The sequence below is a fragment of the Lepidochelys kempii genome, chromosome 5 (genome assembly GCF_965140285.1).
Source record: "Lepidochelys kempii isolate rLepKem1 chromosome 5, rLepKem1.hap1, whole genome shotgun sequence".
Lineage (NCBI taxonomy): Eukaryota > Metazoa > Chordata > Testudines > Cheloniidae > Lepidochelys > Lepidochelys kempii.
The window spans coordinates 106,490,045-106,513,978 of NC_136384.1; the positions used below are offsets into that span (position 1 = coordinate 106,490,045).

At 41.6% G+C, this 23,934-nt stretch overlaps 1 long non-coding RNA gene across 2 annotated transcripts in view; it reads right to left on the reverse strand.

Moving 5' to 3' along the window:
• Positions 1 to 7,230: 7,230 nt before the first annotated feature.
• LOC144930539 (uncharacterized) overlaps positions 7,231 to 23,934 on the reverse strand; it is an 803,962-nt gene continuing 787,258 nt past the window's right edge. For both annotated transcript variants that reach the window (XR_013635747.1, XR_013635746.1), the window contains exon 7: positions 7,231 to 7,281. This is a non-coding gene — a long non-coding RNA (uncharacterized LOC144930539). The remainder of the gene's footprint in view (positions 7,282 to 23,934) is intronic.

Sequence of the window (23,934 nt, forward strand, 5' to 3'; positions counted from 1 at the left end):
TGTTAGTAATGGTGTAAGCACAAGGGAAAGTTGGGTGCAGATGGTTTCACTTCTGTATCATCGAACCAACTCCTGCACTCCACTAGCATTTCCATCATTGTTAGCATCGGTGCAAAGCCAGCAATGAGAGAATTTCAGAAAATGCTCAATACAGGTGCAGACTTATACAAACAGCTCCCCTTAGTCATTTCCCACCTCTCTATTTAAAGAGGCAGAGGACATACCTAACTACACAAGCAGTTTATTACTTGGGCTTTATGCAACTTTCCTAATGAATGAGGAATCAGGCATAATCTGGAAATAGGACTTTCATTAGAAACCTAAAATTAACCCCCAAAAGTCAAACAAAATATTTTCTGAGTTTGGTCTCATTTCACTGAAAACCCCATCCCTTCAGTCTCCCCTTTTAGATCTCCAATGTCTTTGAGGAGGAGTCAGCTGCTGGGCTACATACCCACCAATTCTTCTGACTCCTCCATCATTAGTCTTTTGTGGGAGGTAAAGGGGAAAAGGGTCTCAGACCTGCTGTGTCACACAACTCCTACCACAGGTCTTCTTGATGGGAATGAGGCTGCCATCAACCCTTCTTTTGTACAACAGGGGGCAGAAAAGGTGAATAAGTCAGTCTGAGGGTTGGTCCACTATCCTTTGCACCACAGCTCCGGAAAACTATGTAAGAGGAAATGTGCAAGAGATTTTAGAATGATTCAGCATACAGCAGCAGCACCGCCACCACCATCACCAGGTAAAAAGGTGTGTTGCATGCTCTGGTGCTATCCAAATGATGATAGGAAGTCCCCAACCCTCTGCAAGAAACCCTTTCCAGGTGGGAGTAGAGCTAGTGGGGTGAGGAAGCAATGGTCACACTTCGTATAAACAGAAGATGGAAGAGCTGAGACCGGGTTTTCCTAAATATTCCATAAGACAATCAGTAGAGGAAACAGGAGGAAAGTTTCTCTACAGGAAGTAGCTCCCCTCTCGAAGAATTAAATTAACATGTACCCATATCCCAATAGAACTCATATGACATCATGTCTTATTGCTTAAATGATGCTTAGCAGATATATAACATTTTTCATCTTCAAAATATAAATTAAATAAGTGATATTCCAATTGTTTAATATGTGCGTATATATTCAATTTTAAGTTATCTCACAAACACTAATGATACAAATTGGAGAGTTCCTTTCACCCTATTATTCCCTTGCCCTCAAATCTTAAAACAAAATGATTACAGGCATGGTTAATGCACAACAGTTTGTCAAATCATAAAGGTAAGTATGTAGTTTATATCAAATTTCTTTACTTTTACTATACTGTTTCCCTAGGGTAATATTTTATTACATAACGGCCTATGTTTCAACAATGGTGTCTATTAGACTGTCCCACACTTTATTTCTTATTTAGTTTACAAACTGCTTCTTTATGCCAATTTTAAATTTGATTTCTTTGAAGGCTCCACAAACCTATCATCTGTGCTGTGCTCAAATGAACTAATCTGACATTATCTACCTCCATTTAAGATTTTCATAACCCAATTACATTTGTTCCCTTTGAACACCCTTTTCTTCTTAAACTACATAAAATTAAGATTCTGAAACCTTTCCTCAGCAACCTATTCTATAATCCAGAGAATAACCTATTACAGTCATCCCATGTCCCTTTTACACAGAGAACTCCAAGCATTGAAATAATGAAATAGCACAAGTTATTTGAGAAAGATACATACACAGTCTCTCCAATATTAGAGAAAAATATTTACGTCACTACACATTTTAAACACACCATACAGTAGTTGTGATTGGGCTGAATACTCCACCCTCTCCTGACAGTTTTTCTGGCCTCCTGTCCTGCATCACCCAGACTGTGGTAACAAAGCCTCCTATGAGACTTATAGTTCCTAGACATCAGTTGACTTGTATACTCTGAGAGAATGGTCTGCTGGGAGAGGAACTGGGAATAAAAACCCAGCCATCTCTTATAGTATGGAGGGATAGAAGTTCTCCTGTCCCTGGTCCCCATCCCAACACATCACCAGGGTAATTAGTTCGCCCTAGTAAGGAAAAAAGGATGACTGGTTGATGCCAGGGAGGACAAAGAAACAGTCAAGCCCATTGAGGACAGAAGTCTATTGATTTACACCCTGAACCAACAGGATAAATAGACTACTTAGGGTCTGGGAAAGCCTAGGAAACTAATTTCTGTGTTGATCCCAAATAGTAAACATCTGATCCTTGTCAGAGGTGTTTTTGTTGTTGTTGTTTTAAAGATTATTCACCTTCTCATACGTGTTGTTCTCCAAGACGTGTTGCATATGTCCATTACACTGTAGGCAAGTGTGCATCCAGTGCACTGGTTGTGGAGAGTTTTCCCTAGGGGGTGAGCAGGGCTCCCTCATGTGTCCCACAAGTGCCCCGTGCTTCAAAGTGAGGATACATGGGTGAAGCTGCTCTGCCCCTTCTTCAGTTCCTTTATGCCAGAAGCTTATGGTGGACTCTGATGTTTCAGGAAAGGATTAGGTAATGGTCCCATCCAACATATTTCAAAGAATAATAGTTACAAGAAGGTGAGTAACCATTTTGCCTTCTTTGAGTACTTGCATATATCCATTAAACTGTAGGCGACAAGCTGTTATACCAGATGGTGAGACTTGGAGTCTCATTAGAAGGAGGACTGTAGGGCCATTTTCCCTACATTTGCATCTTCCCTTGAGGCAGCAGAGAACACAATCTCTGGTATGGATATGAATGGAAGATCATGTCATCACCCGACAGATGTCCATAACTGGGATGTGTGCCACAAGTGCTGCTGAGGCTGAATGTGCTCTGGTTGAGCATGCTGTGAGTTTGTCAGGATGTGTTACCTCTTTGGCAGCATAACTCAGTGTGATGCAGCTGCTGTTGTATTTCTAGAGTCTTGGAGTTGTGATTGGATGACCTCTCATGCACTCTGTGTAAGAAACAGCTGGGAAGAAATTTGAAAGGGCTTTGTCTTATCCAGGTAAAAAGCCAGAGCTCAACAAAAGTTGGGAGGGGGGAGGAGAGGTTGTAGATTTCATCTTTGTGATTATGCAGCTTTGGGAAGAAAACTGGCAGCTATATAGACTGATTCAGGTGGAAATCAGGTATCGCTTTTGAGAAAAAAAGTAGTGAATGGAATGAAGTTTGTCTTTGTAGAAAACTTTGTATGGTGGATCAGTGACCAAGATATTCAGCTCTCTCACTCTCCTAGTGGAGGCAATGGCCATGCAGGAAGCTATATTCACTGACCTGTGTGGGAGCAAGCACAATGCTAAAGACTTGAAAGGAAGATCCCTCAGAGCAGCTAACACTAAATTCAGATCCCAAGAAGGAGCTAGGTCCCTGACAGGTAGAAAAGGAAGAGAGAAGGGAAGTTCTCTGCACGTATTATCTTTGGTCATACACCAGGTTAGAGATGTCAAAATCCTGTCTGGGATGCATAGCAACTTGTCTAGATGGTAAATCTGAGGACAACAGACCAACCTGAGCATGCCTGTAATGCTCTGAGTTTCAGTCTGGTGTGAGTGGCTCACATATGTACATGCAGCCATACAACCTAAGAACCTGAGGTAATTCCTTACAGTGGTCTGAGGGACGTCCAGGGGGACACAGGCTCAGTATAATCTGAAATCTGGAAAGAGGTCAAAATACTCTGGCAAAGGTCAAATCCAGGACTGCCCCAGTGAATTCTATCCCTTACAGAGGGGATAATGTTGATTTTTCTTTGTTCAATTTCAGGCCCAGGATGTTGAACAGACACAGTTTGATGGACAGCAGCCTGTTCTTGGGATCTGGAGTGACCATGAACCAATCATCCAGGTAAGGATACAAGTGGATGTCACTGTTGTGGAGGTAGGATGCCATAACAACCATGCACTTGGCTTGTCATCAGCACTGAGGGTCTTTACCAAAGGGCAGGATGGAGAACTGGGAATGGCCATCTCCTACAACGAATCTAAAGAACATCCTGTAGCCAGGATGGATGCCACATGGAAATAGGCATTCTGTAAGTCGAGAGCAGCATACCAGACTCCCAGATGTAGGGAGAGAATGATCTCAAGTCTATACGTTGCTGAGAAATGAGCAGGTAGGCCAGATCTCCAGCATGGATGCCAACCCTAGGTGACCAGACTGCATGGTGGTTGTACTACAAGCACAGGTCACAGGGCTAGTCAGCTCTGAGATCTCCATGACAGTGCAGGTGATGTGCATGCCTATAGATGTGGATTAAGTTCAGAGAAAAACTTCAAACCTGAATTAAGCTCGATTGATTTGACTCTTCTGGTGATTTAATAAAACCTGAGGTTAAGTGAGGTCATACCACACTATAATTCATGTAAGGAAGTATTGGGACTTGCTCCACCCGGTTTCACAGAGATCCTAATGCTTCAGCTAGATCTTGGCACAGTCCTATGTTCTGACTCAGGCTACATCTACGCTACAAGCCAGGAGTGTGATTCACCTGCTTAGGTACATGTACTCATTCTCATCAAACTAGCATGAGTAGAAATAGTGGCGTAGACAGGGTGGAATGGGTAGCGGCTTCATGGCCGAGCCGTGTTGAGTATATTCCCGTTTGAAACTGGAGGGTACATACTCAGCACAGCTTAGCTCTGCCTCCACCTCCACGACCCATGCTACTGCATCTACACAGCTATTTGTACTTGTGTTTGGTCCATGAGAGCTAGTATGAGTATGTGTACACAAGCAGGGAAATCACACACCTAGCTTGTAATGTAGACATACCCTAAGACTCTTGCACCTACTTTTCATCTTCCTGACAAGTTTATAACTCTGTTTATCTGGGGACAAATTCATTCCTGATTTAATTAATTTGAAGTCAATAGATGTACATCAAGGAAGAATTAGATCCTTTATCTTTTCATTGTACCTTGAATCACCTAGAAAGATGCTGTAGTTGTACATAAGGTTATCCCCCTAATAAATCCACAGTGGCTAGAACTTCTAACCTGTCCCCACTTTTATTTTGCCAATTATAAATGTAAAATGTGTTTAAGAAAAATAACTCCAAGAAACTTTTATAAACTTATTTAACAAAACATCCTCTATTGCCAGCAGAAACTGTCTGTATTCCTCCCTGACCACTGGTAACTATGGGTAAGTATTTGTTTCTTATTTTTGTGAAGTTGTACTTTTAAATGATTCTATGCTATTTAGCAGTTAGTTTGTATATTCATTTCTTCTTATTCACAATACTCATGCCCAGATAGTTGGCTCTATTCATATGGTAACTTTGGCGAAATAAAATACATTCCTTGAATAGACATGGAACATTCATATCTATAAACCTGTTGGAACATTGGAACCTCAAAATGGACCATCATTAGTTTTCCATGTTCCTTCCCTAATAGATAAAGGATTATTAGTGTAAAGCAGCAGCTGCCCAGGGGAAGAGAGAACCCAAACACTATGTACAATATTTACATTTAATGAAACAGAGGCCTTATAATAGTGAGACGGCCTTACAAATCACTTCTCTGTATGTTCATTAAGAACTGGCTCTGCATTAAATGTCCTCAGCTGTGTCTGAATCACTTATTGCCAGTCCTTAAGAGACATAAAAGAGACAGTTATGCAAAAGTTAATATGTTTAAAATTTGCTACCAACCCAAGTCCTGCAAACTCTAATTCTAAAATAATTCTATAAAGCACCGAACTATTACCTTCTAAATCCCCAAAATATAGCAATTCAAAAGAGTAAATCTGAGCACAAACACAAGGACAAACAGTTTATTCAGATTACTATAAAAGTACCAGTTAAACAGTTATACTGTACACCTATAAATCACCTTCAGATCAGCAGTGAAGACTTTGTTCAACTATCGTTATGCAATGCAGTAATCTAGAAATAATAGTTTCTACTCCACAGTTGATGGAGAAAGAGAACTTTCACGGGCAATAAAGGATGCAGGGTTGTTTGTTTTTATTATATCCATCCATTTTAGCCCACAAAGTAAATTATTATTTTCTTAGATGCCGTGTATGTCTTTAGTACAGAAACCTAAATTTCAGTTCAGGTTTTCACAGATAAAGCTTCTGAAACACAAATATAACTTAGGGCTAAAAGGATGTAGCTCATTATAGAGAAGCAGTAAAATAAAATATATCGCTGCTTTTGCTGGGCTACATTTTAAACTGCTGCCTTCACAGAAGCAACAGACTCACAAAACAGAACTGACAGGTCTGTTCTTGGGTTTCTACTCTTCAGGGAGTTTTATCTTTTGCCCAAATATGCATATTATGACAGCTATTTTGTGTTATACAAATGAGGTTACCTCATGAGTTTGCTCCCAATTGAATGCTAACCATATTGTCTCGTTATAAACAAGCATTTGACTTTATTATATTTAATACTATGAAACAGCCTTAAAACACGAGAGAATATTTTTGCGGTAATGCTAAGCTTTTAACTCTAACAGCTTTTACTTCACAGGCTCTTAAATGATACCAACTACATGGTAAACATCTATATCCTTGGTCCGAATGTGTTTAGTATTGTAGTTTTCTCAAGAAATACAGAGTAGTACCGAAGACAGAAAAAAGCTCAAATTGTAGTCACCGCAATTTTCCAGTAATTTTTATTTTCATTGTAATAGGTACCTGTCTTGGATTCAGTTCACTGAAGCTGTGACATTAAACATTTGTTGAGGGAACCCATTTTGATAAAGCTTGACAGGTAATAAAACAAGTTTGACTTTCTATTGCTGGTTGCCGCTATTCATTCTCATCAAAGAAGCTTTTCCACAAAGGTTTTAATGTACAAAATTGCCATTTACATCTGCAGGACTTCTGTCAGTTTTATAAATCATTGCTTCTCTGAATAATTTTTATCTAATCCTTTTTGAAATCACATTAGCTCCAATATTTGATGACTATATTAATATTAGTCCCATAATGGAATGTGGCCAGGTTACATGAATGTAACCTCAAAGGAGTAAAAGCTTCACTACAAAATATATTCTTCTTCAAACTATTCCAGAGAGAAAAACAAACCATTTTATTGCCAGTTTAAACAGTGAGGCAACAGACCTGTATACCAACAATCTGCCCAAAAGACCAGGTGACTCACAATAAATTTAGCACAGACGTTTTTCTTCTCATTCTCCGAATACCGCAGCCCCATCCTGGAATGTGATTTCTTGCATTAATATACAAGTTGAAGCTAAAGAAATAACAAAAATCACTTCTTACCCTGAGCTTGCAGGTTCTGAGTTCAATCAAAAATTCTCCACCCTGAGACCTGGGAAAATACAAGAAAGAAAATCCCTCTATCAGCACTGACAATAATTGGTGAGACATTAGAAATATTGTAAACAAGGTAAATGATGGTTCAATGCTATGTGTAATTAATACATTATGGAAAAATCAATTGACTTAAATCCTTGACTAGCATACTTTGAATGGAACATTATTTATCAGAAAAGAAGCTCAATAAAACCTTTAAAATTTAAGTGTAATAATTCTTTTTTCGATGTTCTGAGGTAAATTCATTTTCAAACTTCCCTACAATTGAGTTTATGCATTTCCACAGTGAACACTAAACTCCCAGGGTAGCTAGGTAGAAAAGTGTTCAAGTTATATATTGCTGCAGTTCAAACAATATTCTTGGCTAGATTTATCTAGAAACCAATGGCTTTTTTGCAGGGGGTAAGCAAATTAATTAGTTCTCTGTGAGGTATAAAGAACAGGCAACACGAGTTCAGGCTACACTCCAAAGCTTTGGTTTGAAGGCTAGAGAAAACTGAGCTAATTATAAATGATACACATTTGCGGTTGGAGGGAATCAGAATGCCCTGCAACAGCTGACAAAGGAGCAGTAGGGGTAGGAGCGCAAGATAAATGACTGGAGGTGGATATTTGTAAACGTGGAGGGACTCAAATAAAATGTCTTCTATAAAGACCAGGAAGAGAAATCAGTTGAGTGTATAAATCTCTTTCATGAACAAATAAAACTGATTCACAACTGAATTAACGTTCATTTAACTGAACTGGATGCATTTCTCTATAAATACTAACATTTGTTAAACTTATCAGTAATATATCAATGGTTATCCCATTACCAAGGCTTGAAGTTACCCTTTAGTTTAATAAGGGCAATCAAAAAAGTGATTTTTCTACAACAAAATGAGTTTCCACCTTTTTGTCTCCAGCATTTTTTTTCTTTTCATTATAACATGAATGAAGATTAATTCTTCAGATCTATAATCTGGCAAAGAAATATTAGAAAATGCACAAAGTCTAAACATACTATTATATATTAGTGCTTACATTCAGATTAAGAGCACAAAAGGGAGCTGCGCATGTTATAAGCCAAAAACACTATTCTAGCATATCCCCGTATACCAATACTAAATTTACTTTAGCATCATATTAATTTTATTTAATGATAACAGGTATAAGAGAAAGATGAAAATGCTGGCCCTGATTCAGCAAAGTACTTAAACATATCCATAACTTCAAACACATGAAGAATTCCCTTGTTGTTCTTTAAGCACCTTGCTGAATTGAAGCCTTAATATTGAATTATTATATATCAATTAATTCCCTGTGTGTGCATGCAAACACACACAGACACTTTCGAAGTGCCACTTGTGATTCTGTAATTAATATTGTGTTCCTCATTAATAGGCACGGTGGTAGCACTGCCTACTAATAAAGTTGCCTGATACTTCCCATTAAAAGTCCCTGTTTTCAGTTGTTTATACCTTTGCCAAACAGTAATCATTAAGGCTGAAATGTTCCATGTCAGGGGTCTTGCCACAAGCTGATCTGGGGGAGTGTGGGGGGAAAGGAGGGGGGAAATTGCAGCCAAAACAGTTTCAGCCGTTTCTGAAACCAATGTTCGGGGGAAATAAATTGTTTCACCCATATTTTAAAAAAATGGTTACCTTTTCTTGAAAAAAACAGTAGTGCATCCATGATTTAGAGTAGGGACTTGAAAATTGGTGGCCTTTGAGTGTACCTTTTTCCATCCTTAAGAAAATCTGTCCAAATTTGGCCAATTTATAAGCCTTGGAAAATTGTAGTTCACACATGCTCAGTAGAGACATGCTACAGTTTTGCAGCTAAATTCTCTAAAGATTTCACTTGCAATGAGTATGTTCTAGTCAAGGCTGGGCTGGGTCTGAACCCTGGATCCGAGTACCAAAAGTGAAAACAGGGAGCCTGTGTCTTCTGTTTTCTCAGTGTTCCTACTACTGAAACTCAGGCAACAGGAAGTTGCTGCCTGATTCAAATGCAAATGGGACAAAAGACAGACCTGAGAGGATTTTGGGGGAGTAGATAAGCAGAAGGAGCCTGTAGGATAAGGGGAGGTGACTGGAACCAGATGCTGGTAGGGGCAGGAGAGGGAAACTGTGACTGGGAGTTGAGGTGAAGGAAGACTGGGACCAGCTGGGCATGGAGACTGGGACTATGAGCCAGGGAGCAAAACAAGTGGCAGAGGAAAGACAGATTGGATGAGGAGCCTGATGGAAGATGGACAGGCAGTAGAAGCCTGGAACTGGATAGAGTGAGGAGAATGGGACTGGGATGATGACATGTGGGGGAAAGGGGAAAAAAGAGGATTGGGACAGGTTGGAGCATAAAGGACACAAGGGGTCAAAATTGGGGGTGTGACCCAGGGACCTCTTGGTGCCTAAGGATTACAGTGATCCCTTGCCTCTGGTCTCTACATATTAGTTTGCCAAGTGTAAGGTCTCTGCTGAAAGCCTGTGTCACATTGGTCATCACAATTGTTGTGGAATGTAAGTACAGAAACTATGTAAGAAGTTAAGAACTTAATTTTCACTTTATATAATCCTAAAGACTTGCAGCTGGTCACCAAAAGGTGAGAAACAGGTTTCCTTCAGGCAAGGGATGTTTATCTGTCTGGCTACATGTAAATAGAGTATTGTAGGGTCCACAATAGATGCCCATTTACAGTCCACGCTAAATGCAAATGAAGGGATTGTGAAATCTTCCAGAGGGTGAATTTTACAGAAAGAAATAAACCAGCGGGAGGGGGTCCTGTTTACAAGTGAAGACAATGGAATTTTGGACTATAACTGTACATAGAGAGCTACACTCTACATCCTTTACTGAGGGAGAAAGCGGAGAGCAAGCTTTTTCATGAAAAAGGGATCACAGCCCACCTGGCTGAAAAACACTTGTCATAAATATAAAGGGAAGGGTAAACCCCTTTGAAAACCCTCCTGGCCAGGGGAAAGCTCCTCTCACCTGTAAAGGGTTAAGAAGCTAAAGGTAACCTCGCTGGCACCTGACCAAAATGACCAATGAGGAGACAAGATACTTTCAAAAGCTGGGAGGAGGGAGAGAAACAAAGGGTCTGGGTCTGTCTGTAGTCGTCTTGGCCAGGGACAGAACAGGAATGGAGTCTTAGAACTTTTAGTAAGTAATCTAGCTAGGTATGTGTTAGATTATGATTTCTTTAAATGGCTGAGAAAAGAATTGTGCTGAATAGAATAACTATTTCTGTCTGTGTATCTTTTTTGTAACTTAAGGTTTTGCCTAGAGGGGTTCTCTATGTTTTTGAATCTAATTACGCTGTAAGATATCTACCATCCTGATTTTACAGGGGGGATTTCTTTATTTCTATTTACTTCTATTTTTTATTAAAAGTCTTCTTGTAAAACACTGAATGCTTTTTCATTGTTCTCAGATCCAAGGGTTTGGGTCTGTGGTCACCTATGCAAATTGGTGAGGCTTTTTATCCAACATTTCCCAGGAAAGGGGGGGTGCAAGTGTTGGGAGGATTGTTCATTGTTCTTAAGATCCAAGGGTCTGGATCTGTAGTCACCTAAGCAAATTGGTGAGGCTTTTTACCAAACCTTGTCCAGGAAGTGGGGTGCAAGGGTTTGGGAAGTATTTTTGGGGGAAGGACGCGTCCAAACAGCTCTTCCCCAGTAACCAGTATTAGTTTGGTGGTGGTAGCGGCCAGTCCAAGGATAACGGGTGTAATATTTTGTACCTTGGGGAAGTTTTGACCTAAGCTGGTAAAGATAAGCTTAGGAGGTTTTTCATGCAGGTCCCCCACATCTGTACCCTAGAGTTCAGAGTGGGGGAGGAACCGTGACATGGTGGCACAGTGGTGGGATTAACCTGAAATCATTTTGAGATCCAGTTGAGATTTTTTGAACTAGAAATACAGATTTTAAAAAGGAATTTTTAGAAAGTCCAGAAAGCAGCTTTGAAACTGAAAGCAGCTTGGTTTCTCTCTGCTTTGTTGCCAAGCAGAGACAAAAGGGGATTATCTTGTGAATTGCAGGTTTTCTTTGCCTGGAGGCAGGGTACTTAACTCCTGCAGGGAAATTCACAGTCTTCCAACCCAGAGGTTTTTTTTTTTCTTTTCTTCCTAAAAGTAAATAGGGGGTGTGTGCTCTACCCATTTGCCTGGAGACAAAAGTGGCAGGGTTTTTTTTAGGATTTTGATTTTTTTTTTGTTTTACAAGGAGCACAGGTTTGAAAAGAATTTTTTTTTTCTTTGGGCTGGGTAAGCAGGTTTCCAAGTAGTTGGAGGTTTTTTGCTTTAATTTGGGCCCAGAGCAGAGACAAGGGAATTGTCTTTTTCTGTAGGCTGACAATCACTATCAGAGAATAGGTATTCTATTCCAGCACAGCAAAATTTTACAGCCAAGTTTTGTTTGTTTATTTCTAAACCTCGGGTGTAAAGTTAGTTAAAAACAGAGAGGTTAGAATGGCCAAATCCTCGGCTCGACTACAGCTGGAATTAGCCAAATTTCAGGCTGAGGAAAAACAAAGGGAACATGAAAGACAGATAGAACTCATGCGGCTGGAGAAGGAGGTACAGGAGGCTGCCCACAAGAGGGAAATGGAGGCAAGGAAGCATGTGGAGGAGATGGAGAGGATAAAGGCCCAGCAGAATATACCAACAAACCCTAGCAATCCTTCTCCAGGTACCACTTCCCATCCCAGAAAGTTCCCCACCTACAAGGCAGGTGATGATACTGAGGCCTTCTTAGAAAACTTCGAAAGGGCCTGCCTTGGGTACAACATCTCTACTGACCAATACATGGTAGAGCTGAGGCCGCAGCTCAGTGGACCCTTAGCTGAGGTGGCAGCTGAAATGCCTAAAGAACATATGAACAAGTATGAACTGTTTAAATCCAAGGCGAGAGTCAGAATGGGGATAACACCCGAGCAGTCTCGTCGGAGGTTCCGAGCCCTAAGGTGGAAACCAGACATGTCATTTACCCGACATGCCTACCACATTGTGAAACATTGGGATGCCTGGATATCAGGAGCAAGTGTTGAATCTCCAGTAAATTTGCCCTTCCTAATGCAAATGGAACAATTCTTAGAGGGTGTTCCTGAGGAAATAGAAAGATACATCCTAGATGGGAAACCCAAAACTGTAATCGAGGCAGGAGAGATTGGAGCCAGATGGGTGGAGGTGGCAGAGAAGAAGAAAACTGGTCGCAGTTGGAGCGGAGACCAGAAGGGACCACCCCAGACCACACCCTATTACCGGGGGCCGCCCAAAGCCCCACCTACCTCCCAAAGAACCCTCCAGACCCCTTATCGTCCCACCACCCAGTTCTCCAGCAACCCACCTCGCCCCGGTGACCCGTCAGCTGGACGATGTTTTAAATGTAACGAGCTGGGGCATGTAAAGGCCAACTGCCCCAAGAACCCCAACAGATTACAGTTCATTGCACCGGAATCACACCAGAGGTCCACAGGCCCAGATACCTCCCAGATACCCTTGGAGCGGAGGGAAACTGTGAGTGTGGGCGGGAAGAAGGTCACCGCGTGGAGGGACACCGGAGCAGAAGTGTCAGCTATCCATGCTTCCTTAGTGGACCCCAATTTAATCAACCCAGAGATCCAAGTGACGATTCAACCCTTCAAGTCCAACTCTTTCAATTTGCCTACAGCCAAGTTGCCTGTCCAGTACAAGGGCTGGTCAGGAATGTGGACTTTTGCAGTCTATGATGATTATCCCATCCCCATGCTGTTGGGGGAAGACTTGGCCAATCACGTGAAGCAGGCCAAGAGGGTGGGAACGGTCACCCGCAGCCAGGCTAAACAAGCCGTGAGGCCTAGCTCTGTTCCGGAAACTTCTATCAGGGCCCGGTCAGAGGTGATGGACCCGGACCCCAGGCCAATGTCTGCAACAGCAGTAGTGGATCCAGTCCCAGAGACCCAGACGGAACCAGTCCCAGAACCGGAACCAGCCAAACAACCAACACCAGACCCCGTGCCAGCACTGAATCCAGTACTTGCAACCTCAACACCAGAGGGCCCCACCGAAACTGAACTGGCAGCAGCCGATAACCCTACACAAGAGGCTCAGCCGGAGCCTGAATCCCAACATAGTGCACCAGCGGAGAGCGGTTCACAGTCAACAGAAACAGCTCCATCCCCTATATCGCTTCCAGAGGGACCAAGCCTATGTCCCCAATCCAATGAGGAACTGATGTCTCCAGCATCAAGGGAACAGTTCCAGACTGAACAGGAAGCAGATGAAAGCCTCCAGAGAGCGTGGACGGCGGCACGGAGCAACCCACCGCCTCTCAGCTCTTCTAATCGATCCAGGTTTGTTGTAGAAAGAGGACTTTTATACAAGGAAACTCTTTCTGGGGGACACCAGGAAGACTGGCATCCTCAGAGACAGTTGGTAGTTCCAACTAAATACCGGGCCAAGCTCTTGAGCTTAGCCCATGATCACCCTAGTGGCCATGCTGGGGTGAACAGGACCAAAGACCGTTTGGGGGGGTCATTCCACTGGGAGGGAATGGGCAAGGATGTTTCTACCTATGTCCAGTCTTGTGAGGTGTGCCAAAGAGTGGGAAAACCCCAAGACCAGGTCAAAGCTCCTCTCCAGCCACTCCCCATCATTGAAGTTCCATTTCAGCGAGTAGCTGTGGATATTCTGGGTCCTTTTCCGAAAAAGACACCCAGAGGAAAGCAGTACATACTGACTTTCATGGATTTTGCCACCCGATGGCCGGAAGCAGTAGCTCTAAGCAACACCAGGGCTAAAAGTGTGGGCCAGGCACTAGCAGACATTTTTGCCAGGGTAGGTTGGCCCTCCGACATCCTCACAGATGCAGGGACTAATTTCCTGGCAGGAACTATGAAAAACCTTTGGGAAGCTCATGGGGTAAATCACTTGGTTGCCACTCCTTACCATCATCAAACAAATGGCATGGTGGAGAAGTTTAATGGAACTTTGGGGGCCATGATACGTAAATTCGTAAATGAGCACTCCAATGATTGGGACCTAGTATTGCAGCAGTTGCTCTTTGCCTACAGAGCTGTACCACATCCCAGTTTAGGGTTTTCCCCATTTGAACTTGTATATGGCCGTGAGGGTAAGGGGCCATTGCAGTTGGTGAAGCAGCAATGGGAGGGATTTACACCTTCTCCAGGAACTAACATTCTGGACTTTGTAACCAACCTACAAAACACCCTCCGAATCTCTTTAGCCCTTGCTAGAGAAAACTTACAGGATGCTCAAAAAGAGCAAAAAGCCTGGTATGATAAACATGCCAGAGAGCGTTCCTTCAAAGTAGGAGACCAGGTCATGGTCTTAAAGGCGCTCCAGGCCCATAAAATGGAAGCATCGTGGGAAGGGCCATTCGTGGTCCAGGAGCGCCTGGGAGCTGTTAATTATCTCATAGCATTCCCCACCTCCAACCGAAAGCCTAAGGTGTATCATATTAATTCTCTAAAGCCCTTTTATTCCAGAGAATTAAAGGTTTGTCAGTTTACAGCCCAGGGAGGAGACGACGCTGAGTGGCCTGAAGGTGTCTACTACGAAGGGAAATGTGCTGGTGGTGTGGAAGAGGTGAACCTCTCCATGACCCTTGGGCGTATGCAGCGACAGCAGATCCAGGAGCTGTGCACTAGCTACGCGCCAACGTTCTCAGCCACCCCAGGACTGACTGAACGGGCATACCACTCCATTGACACAGGTAATGCTCACCCAATTAGGGTCCACCCTTACCGGGTGTCTCCTCAAGCTAAAACTGCTATAGAACGGGAGATCCAGGATATGTTACAGATGGGTGTAATCCGCCCCTCTGAAAGTGCATGGGCATCTCCAGTGGTTCTAGTTCCCAAACCAGATGGGGAAATACGTTTTTGCGTGGACTACCCTAAGCTAAATGCTGTAACTTGCCCAGACAACTATCCAATGCCACGCACTGATGAACTATTAGAGAAACTTGGACGGGCCCAGTTCATCTCTACCTTGGACTTAACCAAGGGGTACTGGCAGGTACCGCTAGATGAATCTGCCAAGGAAAGGTCAGCCTTCACCACACATCTCGGGCTGTATGAATTTAATGTACTCCCTTTCGGGCTGCGAAATGCACCCGCCACTTTCCAAAGACTTGTAGATGGTCTCCTAGCGGGATTAGGAGAATATACAGTCGCCTACCTTGACGATGTGGCCATATTTTCGGATTCCTGGGCAGACCACCTGGAACATCTACAAAAAGTCCTTGAGCGCATAAGGGAGGCAGGACTAACTGTTAAGGCTAAGAAGTGTCAAATAGGCCTAAACAGAGTGACTTACCTTGGACACCAGGTGGGTCAAGGAACTATCAGCCCCCTACAGGCCAAAGTGGATGCTATCCAAAAGTGGCCTGTCCCAAAGTCAAAGAAACAGGTTCAATCCTTCTTAGGCTTGGCCGGTTATTACAGACGATTTGTACCGCACTACAGCCAAATCGCTGCCCCACTGACAGACCTAACCAAAAAGAAACAGCCAAATGCTGTTCAGTGGACCGGAAAGTGTCAGAAGGCCTTTAACAAGCTTAAAGCGACACTCATGTCTGTCCCTGTACTAAGGGCCCCAGACTTTGACAAACCGTTCCTAGTAACCACAGATGCATCCGAGCGTGGTGTAGGAGCAGTTTTAATGCAGAAAGGACCTGATCAAGAATTCCACCCTGTAGTGTTTCTCAGCAAAAAACTGTCTGAGAGGGAAAGCAACTGGTCAGTCACTGAAAAAGAATGTTATGCCATTGTCTACGCTCTGGAAAAGCTACGCCCATATGTTTGGGGACGGCGTTTCCACCTGCAAACCGACCATGCTGCACTAAAGTGGCTTCACACCGTCAAAGAAACTAACAAGAAACTTCTTCGGTGGAGTTTAGCTCTCCAAGATTTTGATTTCGACATCCAACACATCTCAGGAGCTTCTAACAAAGTGGCTGATGCACTCTCCCGTGAAAGTTTCCCAGAATCAACTGGTTAAAATCGTCCTTGAGATGTGGAAAATATTGTTAGTCTTTATGTACTTGGTAGTATATTTAGAGATGCATGTGTCTTATTAACTCTGTTTTCCTAGAGCTCCAGGAAGAAATCCCAGCCAGTGTTTCACCCTAGCTGAGATTTGGGGGGCGTGTCATAAATATAAAGGGAAGGGTAAACCCCTTTGAAAACCCTCCTGGCCAGGGGAAAGCTCCTCTCACCTGTAAAGGGTTAAGAAGCTAAAGGTAACCTCGCTGGCACCTGACCAAAATGACCAATGAGGAGACAAGATACTTTCAAAAGCTGGGAGGAGGGAGAGAAACAAAGGGTCTGGGTCTGTCTGTAGTCGTCTTGGCCAGGGACAGAACAGGAATGGAGTCTTAGAACTTTTAGTAAGTAATCTAGCTAGGTATGTGTTAGATTATGATTTCTTTAAATGGCTGAGAAAAGAATTGTGCTGAATAGAATAACTATTTCTGTCTGTGTATCTTTTTTGTAACTTAAGGTTTTGCCTAGAGGGGTTCTCTATGTTTTTGAATCTAATTACCCTGTAAGATATCTACCATCCTGATTTTACAGGGGGGATTTCTTTATTTCTATTTACTTCTATTTTTTATTAAAAGTCTTCTTGTAAAACACTGAATGCTTTTTCATTGTTCTCAGATCCAAGGGTTTGGGTCTGTGGTCACCTATGCAAATTGGTGAGGCTTTTTATCCAACATTTCCCAGGAAAGGGGGGGTGCAAGTGTTGGGAGGATTGTTCATTGTTCTTAAGATCCAAGGGTCTGGATCTGTAGTCACCTAAGCAAATTGGTGAGGCTTTTTACCAAACCTTGTCCAGGAAGTGGGGTGCAAGGGTTTGGGAAGTATTTTTGGGGGAAGGACGCGTCCAAACAGCTCTTCCCCAGTAACCAGTATTAGTTTGGTGGTGGTAGCGGCCAGTCCAAGGATAACGGGTGTAATATTTTGTACCTTGGGGAAGTTTTGACCTAAGCTGGTAAAGATAAGCTTAGGAGGTTTTTCGTGCAGGTCCCCACATCTGTACCCTAGAGTTCAGAGTGGGGGAGGAACCGTGACAACACTCATGAGCAATACTAGGTTCTAGAGTGCATTTCATTATTTTATTTTATATGTAACCCTTAGTTTCCAATATTTTCATCTATTTGCTATTACTTGAGTCTCCATTCATTGTTAAATAAACTTATTCTTGGTTTTTTACTATAGACACATCTAAATGCTGTGTGTTGGGTGGAGTGATGATCCTGAGGTGAAAATGGTAAGGTGGTGTATAATTTTCCCTTGGGAGTAGCAGATCTGGGAATTCTGTGAGTGTCCATTGGAACAAGGGCTGGACACTCCAGGAGGATGCTCAGAGGTTGGAGTGTGCCTATTGTTAAACTGTAAAGAAAGAAAGGGGCCTGCGGAGACCCAAAAGACATGTTTTTGTTACCAGAGGCTAAGGGAGGCACAGAAGGCTCAAACAAGGGTTCCTCACACTAAGGGCAAGTGGCAACAAGGTGCTGCATAACCTTGCGTACCCACAAAAAGCGTCAGTGCCACTTCGTTCCAGGGAAAGCTGCATCAGTCATGCTGGTGACAACTGCTCTGGCTAAGGTTGCAAAATATTTTTTCATTCTAAATTACCGTTGTCAAAAGATAATTTTCTAACATATTCATGTTTGGGCTGATTCTCCATTTGGGTCCCTTCATGAAAATGGTGTGTGGGGGGGAAGGACAGAAAGAAGGAGGGGGTTGAAGTTTTTGGTTTGTTTATGGGGAGAGGAGAACAAGTTAGAACAAAGTCCCTTTCTGCTGCTGACTTCTTATAAAAGGATTAAAACAACCACATGTCCCCCACCTTTAAAAAACAACAACAACAATCCAATCCACATCAAGAAAATATTACCACCACCATTATTACTATAGAAAACTGAAATACTACTGAAATGCAAGGGCCACTCATGTCATGTAAAAATAGCATATCTTTATCCCAGCTGAGGATCTTTCCTGAAAACTTCAACCTTGGCACCCAACCTTGCAAACAGTACCAGGCACAGTGCTTACTAATATAATTAGTCCTTTCAGCAGCATATACACTTTGCTAGGGGCTCGTCTATGTGGTAACTGGAACCAAGATAACTAAAATCAGTTCAAATTCTCATCTTTATCTATTTCAGTGTAAATCTGGGGAGGGGGAGGGTTTAAATTATATCATATATTTAGAAAGTAAGTCAATAATAAATCCATTTATGTTTGAAATAAGAGCGTCTCCTTCCAGACGTGCAATAAATAACTAAAGATTTGAATTACAGCAGATTTTATTTTCATCTACCTTATAGACAATCCGTAAGTTTGAATGAAACTCATTCAAAATTAATGAAACTGTAGGACCAAGGAAATGCAATAGAAAATTCTGCCAAGTTCTTAGCTGTACACCTAAACATGGATCTAGTGCGAGTGCAGGCAGATAACTGTACAGTTCTGAGCTAACAGAAGCTTACAAGCTCAACTATTGAAACAGGAGTACAGGGTCAGCATGAAGGGTTCCGTATCTAAGAGTAAGGAGTGGTGGTGTGCATTTGTGGTGTTTTCTATTTGTTTTCATGGTGAAATTTCAGGTATTGTTTATATTAATGGACACCATAAAATATAGCTATGTGGACACGTTAAAAGTGCGGGTTATGCCTTTCTGTAAAGCATGTGACTTGCTTCACTGTTGGTGACACAATACAGGACTAAATGAACCTCTGCCCTAGGCTGCAATTTCTATGTTCATATATTTTGTCTCTACTTTGTCCAAGTCCTTTTCAACTTTAAGTATAACAAATGCTTAAAGACATACTGTAGGTATTTTTAAGGCATATTTTTACAACATAAGCAGAGTAAAACCACAGATTATAACTACAATGCTAAATGACAGCTGTGCAAATAGATTTTTATAGATATACTCATGCCATGGGTCAGAGCTCTGACACAAACTTACGATGTTATCATTCACAGGCCATTTACACTCATTTACTCTCCTATATCTCCACCTCCCCATCCCAGTCTGGCAAATGGAATCAGAAACAGCCTTGGCCAAAGGTGTATTTTGACAAAGAATGTGGATAACGAAGTTTCCTTTCGCTCTTGAAAAAATAGCCCTGCGCTGGTAAGTGGTACACAAAGAAAATATTCCCCATCACCAGGTATTTTTTATCCACTGGTTTCATGTCTAATCATTTCTAGTTTTCACATGACAATTTGTGAAATATTTTCTATTCCTTGGAAAACAGTCCCTCCTATAAGCCAGTGCAATATTTTGTGATGTCATGTGATTTTGCTGGTGAGACAGAAGGACACAAAGAAATATAACATACATATAAAAAAATTGTCAGAAGGACACATTTAAATCAATCTCAAAAACTACTTAACCAATTCAACTGAGAGAACATTCTGGCTATCAATGTGACTAAACCCTAAACATTTCAAAGTATTAGTGTTAAAAGGCGGCTGCAAAACATCCCAAATATGGAGATGCTAGCCCTTCTCCACAATATACCTCACAGACTTTCTACCCTGGGTAATCCATGCTCCCACACAGCGTATGGTTCTTTCTCCCTCACAAATGACTGGACCCCGGAGACTTCTGAGTCTGCTACAATCTTTGCACTAACAGACTTGGGGCTTCTAGTTGAAGCAGTAGATCCAGCAGTCTCAGGTTCAGTACCTATGTCTGGTGAGCACTGCTGGGGTATCATTGGAACTGTTTCTACAACTCCCCAAGGCACAGATCTCTGCCAGTTAAAATAAAGGAAGCTGCCAGCTGTAGCAGGACAAGCAGCTGTAACCAGGCAATAGAGTGCAACATGCTCACACACGCACACATAGATTCAGAGCCCACTGAGATCAACAGTTGCTCCTCCACTGACATCCTTGGGCTTTAAATCAGGCCCATAGTGCTGCTTCCTCTCCCACCGAAGTCAATGGGGAAGAAAAAAAACAAAACAAAACAGTAGGAGCAGAATTAGACCCCACATTTTTCTTCAAATACAGCTGGTGCAATAATTTTACCACATGGAAGTGATAAGCCTTTTTGGAGACTAAATGAGACAAAATTATTTTAGACAAAAGTCAGATTGGTCAAATTCTTTAATTGAGTTATAATTTTAAAACAGTTTGAATTTTCCTCAAACTGTGCAATAAACATTAACCTTTGTGTTCAGAGTAAATTGGTAATTTTCAAGTCAACACAATTTTTGAAATCAAAGTGGCAGGGGGATCTTGCAACCTAATTATGGACAGGCTACCTCTTCTTCATGGTACATTCGTGCACACACACTTACAGCTTGTCTACTCCGAACCTCACTGGTTTAATCAAAGATGTGAATTTTACTTTCAAAGGAAGAGTGACATTTTGGTTTAACTTAAACCTGTCTCTGACTTCCGCTAAACCTAAATAAACCACTCAAACTGATACAGATTTATAGATTCTGATTCAAAATAGGACCATTATCATCATCTAGTCTGACTTCCTATATAACACAGGTAGAACTTCCTTAAAATAATATCTAGAGCATATCTTTTAAAAACAAACATCCTATCTTGATTTAAAATTTGCCAGTGATGGAGAATTCACCTCAACCCTTGGTAAATTGTTCTAGTGGTTAATTATTCTCATTGTTAAAAATGTATGCCTTATTTTCAGTCTGATCCTGTCTAGCATCAACTTCCAGCCAGTGGATCATGTTACACCTTTCTCTGCTAGATTGAAGAGCCCATTATTAAGTATCTGTCTGCATGTAGATTTTATAGACTGTAATCAAATCACCCCTTAATCTTCTCTTTGTTAAGCTAAATAGACTAAGCCTCTTGAGTCTATCACTCTAAGGCATGTTTTCTAATCCTTTAACCATTCTCATGGCTCCTCTCTGAACACTCTCCAATTTATCAACATCCTCCTTGAATTGTGGGCACCAGAACTGGAAACGCTATTCCAGCTGTGGTCACCCATTGCCCAGTACAGAGGTAAAATAACCTCTCTACTCTCGAAATTCTCATTTATGCATCCCAGGATCATATTAGCTCTTTTGGCCACAGCGTCACACTGGGAGCTCATGTTCAAATGGTTATCTAACATGACCCCCACTTCTTTTTCCACAATTGCTGCTTCCCATGATGGAGTCCCTCTTCTACATTCTTTCTTCCTAGATGAATACATTGACATTTAGCTTTATTAAAATGTATATTGTTTGCTTGTGCCCTGTGTCCAGACAAGGGTTTGCAGCACTTTAACTAAACCTGTGCGAGTTTGCACAGACTTTCTTTATGTCTCTTCTAGCTCTGTAGTATGTGCTCTCAAAGCCCATCAGAGCAAGACCCTACCTCTTGCAGGGTTTATGAGCTCTGTAGGAAAAGCACTTACCACAGGACTCTGAACACATACAAATGTAATTCAAATTGGAGTGACTAACTAGTAAGTGGCCTTTTTGTGCAACTTAAAATCACTACACTTCGAAGAACCACACCTAAATTCTGAAGAATTGTTCAATGTAAGTTACACAACTGGATGACTTTTTGTTGTTTGGGGGCTTTTTTGGCCCAGCATGGGGAGAGAGAGAGAGAGAAAAAAAAATCTGCAGCACAGGATAAAACATTGTAAGACACATAATTATTCCCAGGCTGTGGAGTTAACAATGCATTCCAATCCAGAAACCAGAATGTGAATAGTGGAGCTGAAGACAGTGAAGTAATCTGTCCTGCTGTACCCAGAACTCAAAGATGATAGAGATACTTTGCTGGACCAGAAAGTTTAAGAAAGTGGTGTTGTCCAATTCCAAATTTCCTACCTTGAACTAACTGTGTTTTGTTTTTAACCAAGATTAAACCTAGTTAACTTGAGCTAAAATCATGACTGTTAATAGCTGTGATGGACGAATTTTACAACAGCTACATCCCATTTAGCTGCTACGTCCCATTTAGTCTTTTCACATGTAGAAGGCCAAGGAAGTAATTGGTTTAAGGTAAGGGGCCTGTGATCTCCTTCAAACTTTCCTCACTCAGCTCCAGAAGCAAAGATTCTTCCAAGACAAGTAACTGGTCTTTTATTGGACCAACTTGGTGAATTCCAAAATCAGATCCCCTTTCAAACTACCACTCTGAAACCTGCTTGAATTAAGTGCTGCTCTAATGTCCAGATTTTCATAAAGTTCTATGTGAAGAAATGTGAATGCTTTTATCAGTCTTAAAGAATTTTCATTTGATTCACATGAGCACTAAGTCACTATGAAATACATATCTGGTTTTGACAGTTTCTCCTATGTGCTACCCATGGTAACTAACCTCAATGCCATCTAAAAATAACTACCCATCTTGGAATAGGCCGTAAAAGTTTACTATCTTTCAGTGACTGAAATGTTCATCTTATATAGATGAATCTGAACCCACTAGAAAAGTTAGTGATTGCAAGGAGCTATTACATATATTACTGTTAGCAAGCTCCTTCCCAGCTGGCTGTCTGCAGCTGACCCCACCACTCTATAGCAGAGGTATGTGATTTCTGGTCAAAAGAAGGGGCCGAATTGTCCAGTGAACTGAGCACAGGACTCCTAAGCTCTCCAGTCCCAGTTCTGACTACTTGAATCCTGGATTTTCCCTGTGGCCACAGTCAAGCCACTCAACCTTTCTGCTATAATCACCTCAAGTTCATAAAGTGGAGACAATAGCAACTACTTTATTTGGGGATTACGATGATTATGTAGCTGATGTTTGCTAAGCAGTACATATGCGAAGGAAAAAACAAACAAAAAAAGAACAAAAATGTGCTCACAACCTTCCAATGGATGGAAAAATCTAGCAACCCTGGGATCCACAATTTACTATAATTGTCTCTTGCAAAGTTGTGCATTCCTGGTAACTATGCAGAGTTCTCAGCACAAACTGCTGGATTCCACATTTACTGGATGCTTCTGCTAAAGTGGCTGACTCTGGAATATTGTATGGTGACGTTTATGTTGTGTCTCTGTTACAGAGTTACCAGTCAGATGAATGGAGCAGTCCACATTTGAAGTGCTCCAAAACAATAGTGATCAGACGACTCAAGCAGACTTTACAGCACAGTTTTCTGCTTAAAGGTTTTCATTTTTACATATTTAAGTCCCCCCGCCCAAAAAACAGAATTAAAACTCAAATAAAATGTGTGTTCATTTTTGCAGTAAAAGAACTAAAAAAAATCATGTTACAGTGTGGTTCCGGTCTCCTTCAATTTATACATGGCATAAACTCATTTGGCACTATATTCGGATTTGATCCAGACGATCAAAAACAAGTGTATTATTTCATTTACTTTAACTGTCTACCCACACCACAACCAGCCGAAGATATTAGAAGCCACAGCTAAAAGAAGCCTTTTTATGCAATGCAATCCAAACATTCAAATCAAAACTCACAAACATACAGCCTACATTAAGCAACAGTGAAATTATATTAAATATTCTGTAGGAGAGTCTTTCCCATGACACCCAGAGAAGCTATTAAAATGACCAGTCTACTTAGGTTACATCATTTTGATGGGTGGCATGTAAAATATTGAAATCATTACTAGACATATTAAACATCTATTTTGGAGATAGGCTCTATTTATTTAACTTGCTAAAACGTGTGCCAAACAATATTATGAAATCACATCATG